This window comes from Phocoena sinus, chromosome 1, assembly GCF_008692025.1.
Source record: "Phocoena sinus isolate mPhoSin1 chromosome 1, mPhoSin1.pri, whole genome shotgun sequence".
Classification (NCBI taxonomy): Eukaryota; Metazoa; Chordata; class Mammalia; order Artiodactyla; family Phocoenidae; genus Phocoena; species Phocoena sinus.
The window spans coordinates 52,588,696-52,602,483 of record NC_045763.1 but is presented as its reverse complement, the minus strand read 5'-3'; the positions used below and the strand labels follow the sequence as shown (position 1 = coordinate 52,602,483).

The 13,788-nt window shown below is 39.8% G+C and overlaps 1 protein-coding gene across 5 annotated transcripts in view; it reads right to left on the bottom strand.

Annotated features, from left to right (window-relative positions):
- NFIA (nuclear factor I A) overlaps positions 1–13,788 on the bottom strand; it is a 396,670-nt gene that overhangs the window by 317,812 nt on the left and 65,070 nt on the right. The window lies entirely within an intron of this gene.

Genomic DNA, 13,788 nt, shown 5'->3' with positions numbered 1-13,788 from the left:
TATTTAACAGAAATGTGTTTGTCAAACTTGGCTGATACATAAAGAAACACAGGAATCTTTTAGTAAAAATCCCTGACAATGTCCCCACAACCTCCAATCACTCTCCCATTAGCCCTTCCATAGTCCTTTGATCCATCCTGTAAATGCAAGGTATCAATTGGCATGAAATCTTCATAATCATATTTCTACATCAAAATCTGTATATATGGAGAGCATCCAACATTGGAATTTAACCTTAGGATTTGAGCTGGGGGTTTTTCCAGGCACACCTAGAAATCTACTGGAGATAAGGATAAGCTGTGACACGCTTTTGAAAGACTGGAGACAGAGGAAATGAAATTAAAAGAAAACTAAAAGGATCATAACACCTAAAACCTGTGAATGTTTTAATGGGAAATAACACCCTGGAAATGACACTGAAATAACTCTGGCTCACAGAAATAACAGGATTAATAGTTGCAGATTTGTCCCTTCTACTAAGATCCTTTTTCAAACTATTTCAAATGAATACATAAAGGACTGATTTTTAAACCCATGTAAATTCTTAGAGACAATGGAGACTGACTTAATTATAACCAATAAAATTTACAGATGTTGAGGCAACCCAGCAGAAACGTTGCTACCAAAAAGCATGGCATAAAAATCACTCCGTGGCTCCCTTTGTATGCAACAGTGATATGACCTTAATAAATATTTCATTTCTTTCAGTGAATAACCAAGCATCAAGATGGCAAATTTTAATAGCTAGGAAATAATATCATAATGACTCTACTAAGAAAATACCTCCTTTAGATCAAAGTAAACTTATTCTAACTTCTAGTCTTCATTTCCAAAACACACTCCAAATCAGTACATGGCACTGAAGAAGGGTACCCTTATCTCTCCTTTCCACATACAGACCAATGTATTGTTTAGAGAGCTTTTACAGGGAACTTTTCTCACTACAGCAACATTAGAAAAGTCTTATGAGAAAAGATATAAGTTTTTCAAGTGCAAGAACATTTTCTTTCCATCTCCACGCAAAGTAAGTGCTCAACAAATGTTCCTGGATTGACTGCCGTTAGGGAATGGGCAGCAGTCAGCTTGAGTGACAGCCTACGCAGTGGGCCCAGTCAGCTTGAGTGACAGCCTACACAGTGGGCCCAGGTTTCCTTCATGACGTGTAATTTGTAGCTAAGCACCCATATCCTATAAGTAGTTTGGATTGTTCCTTTGCTAAGAACATTAACCCACATTTAAGTCCATCTGCTATCTCTCTCCTCACTCGCCCAATATAGGTGGAACTTCTGATGAAGGGGGACGAGAATGAGTGTGGAACACAGAGCTGGGTTCAAAGCTCAACTCCAGAATGTTCTGTGTACCTCAAGCAATTAAGTCACTTGGAGGACTCAGAGCTTTGGTATCTTCATCAAGGAAACACAGGTCACAATACCCAATCTATGATTGATCTGAGGAGTAGATAATTAGTTTAATGCATCTGGCACAGAATCTCTCACATGATAGGTATATACTACACAGAAGTGCACTACATTTTCCCATACAAAGAAGTCTCCTATTCTTTTCCTTGTCTCTAAAATAGTCCCTCACTGGGAATTCCCTGGCGGTCCAGTGGTTAGGACTCTGTGCTTTCACTGCCGAGGGCCAGGGTTCAATCCCTGGTGGGTGAACTAAGATCCCGCAAGCCGCGCTGCATGGCCGAAAAAAAGAAAAGAAAATCCATTCTAAAAATAAAATAAAATAGTCCCTCATTACAACTTCACTCTAAAGTAGATTCTGATACAGCATCTGGGCAATATTTTTAATCTTCAACATATTATTTATAGTGGACTGGTTCACCTATCTATTGACCCCCTTAAATCATTCTAAAAGCTTGTCTCAGCATAAGTTTCCCTAATAAAAAACAGTTTTGCCTTTTATCTTAGAGCTTATGGTTACTGAAGTATTTAATTATCCTAGTATTATTAGAGATTTCTCTGACTTGCTGGGTCTGACAAAGTGATTAGACGCTGGAATTATATGAAAGCTGTAAAGTGTGGTTTCCATGCTTCTAGTTACTCAGTAGGTGGCCAATTCACAGTCCCTAGACTCTACAATACCCTCCTACAATGACGAGTAACCCTTCAGACTATCAGGGGTTGCTTTGTTTGGGTTTTTTCTTTTCTTTTCTTTTTTAATTAACATTGGGGTCATGAAAACCCAAATTTTATAACCCTGAGAATCAACGATCAGGATTGAATTGGCAGAAATATTTTCTCTCAATTTATGTACACACGGTGGCTTCCCAAATTTGTCAGGGACATTAGAGAACAGCTAACTCAGCAGTAAAGCTGCAAAAAAGTGTAAGCAAAAATATTACAAGAGAGTCGATTGGCTGGAGTCAAACGGATTTGATTTTCCTTAGTGTATGCTTACCTGCGATTAAGAGTTCTTAATCTTAAACTTCCATAATTCTTGAGTTTAATTATCTAAATATATACTTGGTTTGGCAGCATTTCAACTACATCCATACATATCAAACGTGCTTTTAATCAGCTTAAAATGGCTGCTTTTATAAAGCATTTTGAAAGAGCTTCCCGGTGTTTAAGTTAAATATACAGATAAATAAAAAGGCAGAAAAGATTTCTTTCTGATAAAGGTTATCAAAATCAGATTAGAATGATTTATAAAGCATCTACTTGTTTCAGAATAAAAACAATTAAAGACAAATATAGTTTATCCATAAATTAAAAAAATATGTATAGGGAAATTTACATATTTTATTGTAATGTAGTAGTCGTCTAGAAATAACATTAAATGGTATGTTCTTTTCTAACTCCTCTACTAAAACTCCAGATAAACTTTTCTAAAAATTAAATAAATTCTTGTTCCCTCAGCAGTTTCCTCATTGCTAGCAACGACCTATCTCATACAATGCAAAACCACTAAATTAAAAAAGCCCTGGCCTTTCCCCAAATGATACCTTCCCTTCACAATGCTCAAATCTGGAGATTTCTGATACACGCTGGAAGCCGAGGGGTCTCCAGGCCCTGCAGCTGGGTTTCCTGCTGAGCTGGGTGCTGGGGTAGGCACTGTGCCCTGGCAAACACCACAGCCATTTACAACCTCCTCCTCGCTGCCCACTGCAGGGACTGGCAAGCTGCACACTCGCTTCCCCAAATTTCCTTGCAGCGAGTGATCCAGTTCTAACCAGTGAATAAGGAGATGCCACCTGTGTCGCTTCTGGGGCAGTTTCTCCTTCCCTGATAAATGGAACTAATTAGGCTAGCATGACCCATCTCCTCATCATCCTCCCTCGAACATACATACGGCGACTGTAACATGACAGGAATTACAAAGTAAGTCAACAAATAAAGCATGTCAGAGCATAAAAATGGAAAATGCTGGGGGGGGGGGGGGCGGGGGCTTCCCTGGTGGCGCAGTGGTTGAGAGTCCGCCTGCCGATGTAGGGGACACGGGTTCGTGACCCGGTCCGGGAAGATCCCACGTGCCGCGGGGCGGCTGGGCCCGTGAGCCATGGCCGCTGAGCCTGCGCGTCCGGAGCCTGTGCTCCGCAACGGGAGAGGCCGCAACAGTGAGAGGCCCACGTACCGCAAAAGAAGAAAAAAAAAAAAAAAAAAAGGAAAGTGCCAGGACTCTTGTTGGCATTAGTGAGCAAATAAACCCACGTTAGCTATTACCTCTGAACTTATCGTTCTGTAAGAAAAATAAATCTGTGTTGAGACCACTATTTTTTGTTTCTTGCAGCCAACAGCATTCTCAAAGACACAGCTGCCAGTATTTAAAACATCTGTTGATTCACATGAAAATGTGGATTTCCATGGATTCTTAAAATAATAATAATAATAATTGGGACACTGCATCCAGGTTTTCACCCAACACCAAATGACTCAAGCTAAGGGGCCTTTCAATGGGACTCACTGGGACTTGGGTGCTCTCTGCCCACAGCCTACTTCATTCCTCCTGCTGCTCCAGGAGTCTGAATGTGAGACCCTAGCACAGAGCATACAACAATATATACTATGCACCATAGAAACGAAGTTCCATTATAACAAAATGGTTCTTTTTTGCTGCCTAGAATCCAGATATCTGGCATGGACCATCATGGTCTCACTTAGGAAAATACATTTTCTTTTTCCAACTACTAACTTTTTCAACAGGCACACCAATTTTGGTTTTGCTTTCAAAGCACACCTACACAGAGGGGAGAAAAACACTGTGTCACCAGAGAGCAATATACTGTTAGTTAGGGCTAAAGACAATATGATGGTGATAATAATGATATTAATACTATTTACTGAGTCTAGGCAATGGGCTAAGTGCTGTACAAGTACAATGCCACTTAATCCTGAAAAAAAAAAAAACACATATTAGGTAGCCCTATTACCTTTTTTTTTTACCTTTATTTTTAAAGTAAGTCTCAGAAAAAACAGCTGATAGAAAAATCATACAGCTAACAAACAGTGGATAGATAATTTGAATCTAAGTCTCCCTGACTCTAAGACACATACTATTAACCACAGGTTACACTGCTTCACAAAGATGAAACCAAAACTACCTGATTTTTTTGAGAAACATTCCATAAACTTTCTCAGATCCTACATCTCATTCCTATGTAAGTACATTCTAACAGGAATATTATGTCAAATATTTGATTTTTAATACCCATTAGTATCAGTCTTGATTCCGGTATAGAATTCTTTTTCAAAAGGCATTTCCTTCTTAAGTATAACTGCCCTGGTACAGTAAATTCTCAAGATTCAAAAGTGACTCATTTCCAAAGCTGCACACATTAGCAGCTGGTATTATTCAATCTGAGATTTAAATTTATAATGTACTCTTGATAATGTAATCCCAATACATTTTTCACTTCTCTATCTCTTGAATGACACAAGATAAAAGATCTTTAAGGTATAAATATTTTATATAAACTTTCCCTCTGTTTTTCCTCAGCCATTTCCATTTGCAAACACTAGACATCATGCAAAAAAAAAGGGGGGGGGGTTGAAAGAGTTTTATGGATTGTGTTGGGGGGGGGGCTGAGAACTGCTTATCCATTCTGCTATGGCAGCAGACACCACGGCAACTGGCCTAACGGCCCTTGCTGGCTAATCAGAATGTTCCACCCTAAATGGGGTCTGATTCAAAGTACTGCTTTTCCATGGGCCAGAGAGTGGACTGGAAGAGAATGCATTCCCAGTATCGTCTATAGTGATGATAAGTTTGTGCAGGGCCCTGGTAGAGCCAATGGAACCCTGGTACTGGGCTACCTCATTCAGCCAGAAGGGGTAGGACACAGCCGTTCCTTCCAGGCAGGATACAAAACAGAGGACCTACCAGAAATCAAAAGACCCTCACTAGGCATGTGGCTTTTGGCAACGCATTATTAAGTCCAAGTCTTTCTTTTCACATTTACAAAATGAAGAGGTTGAAGGATTTCAAACTGTCTACACAGATCCCCCAGGGACTTGCTACTCAAATTGCGGTCAGTGTATGTTTAACACCTCCAGAGTTAATTTAAAAATGCGGAGTCTCAAGCCCTACCCTTGACTTACAGAATCATAATATGCATATAACAAGTTTCCCAGGTGATTCCTTGCCCTAGGGGTCAATTCCAACAGAAGCTGCTTCCGGAAGAAAGAATAGAAAGGCCAAAGCCAAGAGAGACCCAATACCCAAACACTTTTTCAATTATTTATATATATATATATATATATATATATATATATATATATATACATACACACACACACACATATATATACACACACACTATATATATATAGGGGGAGAGAGAGACAGAGAGAGAGTGCACACTTCTCCATGAATTTAGTTCTGAATAAAAGATCTCTGTTTAAAGAAAATCTGAAACCACTGGATAAAATGATCTATAAGGTTCTTCATAACTACAGATGTCCATGATTTTATGAACTGGCAAAGGGCTCACATTTATCTCCTTAATGACTATTTGTTTTCTACATTAACTTATTTTAAAGAGAAACCTTCTGTAATTGGTAACTGATATTCTTACATACAGAAACATAAGTTCCTGAAGATATTAAGAACGTGAGTTACATGAGTATTCCATTACAGTAAATACCCAAAGAACTATTTGGGAATATTAGTATATAGAATATATGTGTGTATGCATCTACAAAAATAAAAATGCAACTACTGGGTTGGCCAAAAAGTTCGTTCAGATTTTTGGTAAGATGTAATGGAAAAACCTGAACGAACTTTTTGGCCAACACAATATTTATACGTATATACACATTTGTATACCATATATATTTATTTTTATATATACACACACAGGTATGCTCATATGCACTATATATATACTTCTTATATTGCACACAGAAATACATATGTGTATACATGTGTATATCTATATACACATAGAGAGAGGGGCTCAAGCTACTATCTATCTTGCCCTCCTACCTGCTCTACTTTTGACACTACCTCCGAGTCTTTCCTCACTGCTCAGCTGCCAGCTAACACCTCTTGTTTGTCTCCACTCTCCAGACTCAAGCAACTGCCCATTATGGCTTTATTTGCTGCTGTGGAGTGAAAAACAATCAGACTTGTATAGACGTTGCTAGGCTTCACTGAGGGTCTCTTCTGAGCGTAAAGATCATGAGCTTTAGTGCTTGAACTTGATAAAATCTACTTTGGACAACTGGAGGCCTAGTCAATGCTTTTGTTGTAATTTTCAGATGTATTTCCGAAAGTAAAAACAAAAAACCCAAAACTGCAGGTACGTGAAGTCTAACTGGAAATGAATTTAAGAAAATCATGTATTTTACTCTCAGCTCTCATCTCACGCCAAGCTACCCTACACAAATAGACTGCAATCATCTTTGTGAAAGTGCTCGAAAAGTCTGAAAAATATAAGACGGTGCTGGGTTAGGCTGACAACCATCAGGGGAGCAGGAGAGGAAAGAGGAGGATGGACGAGAACCTCCTGGGTCTGCACGTTCTGCTCTGCCTCAATCAGCTTTCATGGGCCACTGAAGCAGCCCCAAAGCTGGGATTAGCTAGAAAGGTATAAGTCAATGCGGTAACAATCTATTCTGACCTCCAGGGAGGTGAGGCTTAAAACCCCGGCTGTTCATCCCTCCTTTCCAGATGCTCAGTGAACACCTTGGGGAACTCCCAATTCTTCTCCGCCTGTGAGACAGGAGATGACACAAAATTTAGACTGGAAATCTGCATTTCTAGAAAGTTTCCAAGTGATGCTGACGCTGCTGGTCTTGCGACCACACTTTGAGACCCACTAATCCAGGCCGAGCCCTTATTTTAAAGACGAGACAATGAGAGATCAGAAGGCTGAACTGATCTGGCCAAAGGCAGCGCAGAGTAGATGCTAGGGAAGGAAGGATTCCAGAGTCTCTCTCACCATTCAGGGCGCTTCCCATCACAGAGCAGCTCACAGTGATTCGGGGAAAGGTATTCAAAGAATGTCTTTATCTATAAACAAAGATCCTTGGTGTCTTATACTCGTGTAGCCTTTTAAGATTTCATCTACATTATCTCATTTGATTCTCATAACAACCTGATGAGGTAGGGAGAGCAAAGATTAAGCTCCCTATTTTAGAGATTAGGAAGCAAGAGATGCAGAGTCGTTAGGTGTATCCAAAACCACAAAGTTAGTTAAGCGCTCTAACGGATACTTGGCATTCGGGGTGTGGTCTGGGGTCCCACAGCATGGACATCCCGGGAAGCTTGTCAGAATCTTGCAGAGAAACTTGCAGAATCTCAGCGAGCACCACAGGCCCACTGAGTCTGAATCTGCAGTTTAACCATCTCCCCAGTTGATTCATACGCACATTAAAGTTTGAAAAGCCCTGGTATAGACAGGCCTAGAAACCAGGTCATCTAATTCCAAGATCGATGCCTTTTCGTCCCTCTTTTCTCTCCCTCTCTGAAAGTACTGGTCAGTGTCCTATTTTGACTCATTTTCCAACAGAGCCTAATTAAGAAGCTAACTCTCACCAGGGAAAGGACAATTAAGAGTGTTTTGCCTTAAAAAAAAATGTTATACCAGGTTAAATTACCTTTATTACCAGTCTTGGTAATTCCTCTATAGTCATTTTCTTGACTGATGTATAGACACCTATGAAATGAATCCTCTGAGAAGAAGATGGAAAAAAAACAAGACAGTGATCAATGGATTCAATTAGTTACAGTAGAATTCTACCCAGATGAAAGAAGATCAAGATGCAACTGCTCCAGGGTGGCTAAAATATTTTACTCAGAAAGTATGCCATTTCTTTCCCACATTCTTCAACTATTAAGTTCAGGAAAGCACAAAACAGCTGCTTCTAAGACACCTGGGAAAATAACCACAATAAACGTAAGGCTCCTCACAACTGGAAGTATTTAAATACTGTTCTAATGGTCTAGGCAAGATGACAACTGCATTTCTTCACACACAGGAAGTGTTACACAGACCAATTTTTCTAATGACAGCAAAGAAACCCCTCTCGCGACACTCCGTCAACCAAGGATTAACCCAGTGGTTACTGTAAGACCACAGTCCTGAAACACGTACGCCCGTTTTTCCCTGCAACTTTTCAAATCAATTCTTTTGATTGAGATTCTTTGTTGAACAGAAACCAGACTGCTGATACAGTGCACCTGTGAAAAGCTGTTTGATTCAGCATGGCAAAACGTAAATGCAACTGACTTCTTTTAAAATATATCAATCCTAGGAATTGGGAGGACTGAACAGAAATACACACACACAAGGGTTTTCTTGTTTTGTTTTTGTTTGTTTGGTCATTTCACAGTGGCTTTGTGCAAACACATGATTAGTTAATCAGGGTGGTGAGATTCCAATCATTAACATGAACACTCAGGACACAGAAACAGCCATTTATAATCCCTGGGCAGGTCAGCATATTAAATAACACCTCTGCAACACACAAATTATTTTAGAAAGATGCACATCTATTAAAAGGAAGCTTTCTCACCTAGTTGAAAAATAATGTGATGACTTAATAAAGCTGATCAAGTGACTTAATAGAATCCACAATCTTAATCTTATTATTTTCAAAGATTAAAAGGCTTTTCCACCAAGAGCCAACTGTCTCCATTTGCCCACAAACGATAAAATCTGATTGACTGTGATCTACCTACGCTGAGATAATTTGGCACAGGTCTGTCTTTAATTCTCCTTGTATTTCTTTCTTAAGATACACAAAGCTGTTAGTGGTTTATCCCTCTGAAACCTGGGGACTCATGTAAATAACTTTTAACAGTGAGATCGCACATAACAATTTACAGAGCACTGTGGCATAATGCAATTCAAAGTTGCTCTTGATTTAAAATGCTTCAAGTCCAACTACAGTGTCAGCCTGCCCAGAGAAATCTCTTATAAAAGTTTTCACACTCTGTTGGGTTAAGAGACAGTGGGTATTAATCCTATGGCTTCTACGCAAAGCTTCCTTTTTGTGGTCAGCAGAGAAGCTATGTGGTTGGTCTGAAGGAGTCCAAAGTCTTTTTTCTGTGTTAAAACAAGGGAAAGTGGGCCGGTTACAGAGTAAAAGAAAAACCACAGCCAGCTCACTCTGCTGTAGCTTTTCCCTGAAATGTGGCCTAGAGCAATTCTGCTTTCCAAAAAAAGGTTTAATTTAAACCATACACAGTGCTGCAGGCTGCCACGTTTCCAAACTCAACATTCCTTTCTAATCTGTGCACTTCAGAACCAACGTACTCTGTTTCCAATGGTACTCCGATGAGCTTTAATAAATAAAATATCACTGCCCATCCATTACTTAATTTGATAATAATACGCCCTTTTTTCCCCTTCCTCTATTGACATTATTCTAAGTGCTTATTAGAGTGTGTTGAACTGTTGTAAACATCACCTCTGAAAAAGCGGCTCTGTTCTCTTTTGGGGAGTGAAGGGAAGGAAAAGGGAATTACTAAGTGAGGGAACTTCAAAATGTTAGCAAGTGGGCCAGAGCTCCAGAAAACCACTACTCTGTGAAGAGGTATATGCCAAAAATAGCCTATATGTTAAAAAAAAAAAAAAGAACAAAAAATATATATTTATTCCTTAGATATACGACACTAGGATCTGTGCTGTTATTCAAAATGTCACTAGGAAAGACCACAGTCACCCTAGCTGACAGCTACCAAAAAGCCGCATGACCAATATGGGTCTCTGGCCATCGGTGTGGCTGGGGCTAATCACCACATTGGCCAGGATGAACAGAATGAATGGCCCACAGTTGGGGCGCTTTAATTTTTTGCCTCAGTGTATTCAGTTGTATGTTCATTAAGAACTCCAACCCCAGCAGGAAGCCCGGCCCATGGTTTTCTATGTGAGTTGCCATGCTCTATTACACATGACACTTGTCAATTAAAGAGGAAGCCCTTTTAAAGCAAACTGAAGTTAAGCTGGTACTTTCTTCAACATCTGACTTACCGCTGCTGTTATCATCCAAAAGGAAGTTTGTTTTAGAACAATGATAGCAGTAGTAATCCTCCTATTTCAGTAGTGAGGGATTTAAACACATTCAGGGCACTGGGGACCGGTGAAAAGGTTTCTTTCAACAAAACTACGTATTTTCAGTAGTAAAAGGAAGGTCTTACTGATGGGATAACTGCCAAGACTGGACAATTTTTCAGCTTCCCAGTTTAGAGGCTATCATTTTAGACTACCTGGTATAATACAAATGTGGCACAAGGGATCAACGCAATGAATTCTCTCTAGTCAGTAAAATGCTCTCCCATTACTAATGATTACTACCCCCATGCCTTTGCCACAGAAGTAATGCCCAGTACTACATCTCAGTGGCCTCTAATAAATACATACAATCCCCACAATAAGAACATAATCATAACATGGCAAATTAGTGCAGATTCCAGGGAGAGTACGAATTAAAAAGCCATGAGGAAGGATAGTTCCTGTTCAAAACCTATTTTACCTTGTAGAATACACATTCCTTATCTGTAAAATGGGGCTTAGAGGAGAGGGTCGCTTAGGTCCCTTCCAGCTCTCTCAGTCCGTGAGGGTTTAAAGTTTTCTCAAGGGTTTTAAATCTTTTTTTTTTTTTACATCTTTATTGGGGTATAATTGCTTTACAATGGTGTGTTAGTTTCTGCTTTATAACAAAGTGAATCAGTTATACATAAACATATGTTCCCATATCTCTTCCCTCTTGCGTCTCCCTCCCTCCCACCCTTCCTATCCCACCCCTCCAGGCGGTCACAAAGCACCGAGCTGATCTCCCTGTGCTATGCGGCTGCTTCCCACTAGCTATCTACCTTATGTTTGGTAGCGAGAGAGAGGCATGGACATATATACACTAAATCTTAATGCACTAACTTTAGGACTCTCACCAGCACACCGACAATCATTAATGCTAATAAGAGTCCATGAAACGTGTGCAATGAAACTTTAATTTGGATCGATCTGGAGGGAAAAGAAAATGTAACGGAGAAGATTTCAACTTTAGATTTTTAAGGTCGAACGTCATGAAAAAACTGAGAGCGGCACATTTGGACTGCTGAAGCATATGACTTCCTGGAAATGGAGGTAGGTGATCCAGCGTGTATGAACACTCTTAAGAAAGCATACCTTTAACCTCTTAAACAGAACAACTCAAAGCAGAGAAATATATTTCAATTATGTCTTAGCTAATAATGATAATTAGTATTGTTTATTCTGTGACGAACAGCATAAATCGTTCGTGTGAATTACTCTCATGTACTCCTCACAACAAGCTATTATTATCCCCATTTGACACATGAGGAAACTGAGGCTTATGGAGCTTTAGGTAACCTCTCCAAAGTGAGAACTGATAAGGAACCAAGACAGAACTAAACCTAGATTAGTGGAACCCCAGAGACTAAGCTCTTAGCCACAATGCAGACACTGCTTCTTCTTGTTAATGGTACCCACGTGGTGATCTGCTTAAAGCAGGCTGCTATCTTCCAAAGCCCCTTACTGTTGTGCGATGCTGACCACTTTAAGTGCCGAAGGTCAAGCCTCAAGATTGGTTTGCATGCAGGTTACTTCTATGCTATAGATCTTTAACTTGCTCTATTTAAATGTGTGCTTTTAAATTCTCAACCTTCAATACTCAACAACAGCCTCAGCTGAGATGAAAGAAAGGATTCTCCTTAGCTTGGGAGTCAAGTATCAAACTGTCTCCCTCTCCTTCTGACAAATCTTCTAAAATGCTCTTGACTAAAGGGAGAAAATGGAAACGAGGGCCTTTGGGTAAACTCATATGAGGAAGCTCTTTTCCTCTTATGGAATATAAAAGACAGGTTTTATAGAGGCTTCTCGAGGCTTACCCATAATGAGACAATTAAGACGTGGACTGCATACGGAGACAAACAAGTTACTCAAAGCTCTGAGGACAAGGGTAGCCCAGAAACTCACAAAAGAATAAGCTAAGCATTCAGGTAGAGTCCTTGGACCCTCATGTGTCTAAAAAGGCAGGAAGATCTAGGAGCTATTTTTAGTATATCAAAACCTCAAACAGAAACTATATACTTATCCACAAAACAACGGCACAAGCTTGCTACAACATCACCCAACTCATCACACAAAACCTATTTCATACTCTCAGCTCGTGTGTATCTGCGTGCTCAGTTACAGATGACCGTTTGCTTCAAAAATGGGAAAGCAAATTAATTATTAACCAATGCAGTTTGTCTGGAAAACAAAAGTTTTCCAAAATGAAATAAAAAATAACAGTTGAGGTTCTTGTTGATAAAGGAAGTTAGAGAATTAAAATTACAGTCAAAGGCATCCCTAAATCTCAGATTTCGACCCTTACTGTAACAACAAAACAGAAGACCCCATTATAAATCTGTAACTACGAGGAATCGTAAACACAGGCCACGCAGGCAAATGGTTAAAGCAGGCTGCTGATACAATATAATACAACAGGGGACGGCGGGGATTATGGCAGCCTAGAAAGCCCAGATTCCATCTAAAGGCATTCCAGATTCAAATGTCTGAAAACTGGGCTGGCAGCATTCAACTCACAGAATACCGATTCACCAGCTCTGAACGCAATACACCCATTTCATTGATCAGGAAACTTGTTTTCAGAGAAGCCAAGTGACTTGCCTAAATTCACTGCCTGAAGCTACTCCCCACCTTAAACGACTGTGTCAGGACTGGAAGGGAAGTTTCCCAATTCCCATCCTTAAAGGCAGTTACTGAACAAACCCCCAGCTTACCCAGTTCGGCTCTCCAGTAAAAGGGCTAGAAAGACAAATGATTGAAGATCCCTGCCCTCACTCTCCTTAGAGTAGGAGACACAGGCCAGGAAACGAACATTACAATACAGCACAAACAGGACAACAACGCTCTGTTCTCAAAAACTGCAAGGAGAACACAGAGAAGGGGAACACAAGCCACTTTAGGGGATGCCGTGCTCAAATTTTAAAGTGTCCAACCTTGGTAGGTATGGACTACTATGGCATAATGTTTCTGGGCTTTATTATTGATATCTTTAAAGAAACATAGTCCACAAAAAGAAAAAAAAGGTCTCAGATCATGACACTCGTGGAAAGTCTTAGCCCAAGAAAACTTTAATGGTCCAGTTATATAAATCTTCCAGAATGAGAATTTCCAATAGAAATACTGACAGACCTTTAATTATGGCATTACTATGGGGCTCTGTATAATAGAGCCCACATATTTTCAGCTTAGGTCATTACTTATAGGATGTAAGGATTTTATTTACAAGTGCCTGACTGAATCAATGAGGTGAAGTTTTACACAGGAAAGGAAGTGCAAAGTACACGGTTTGAAAAAGC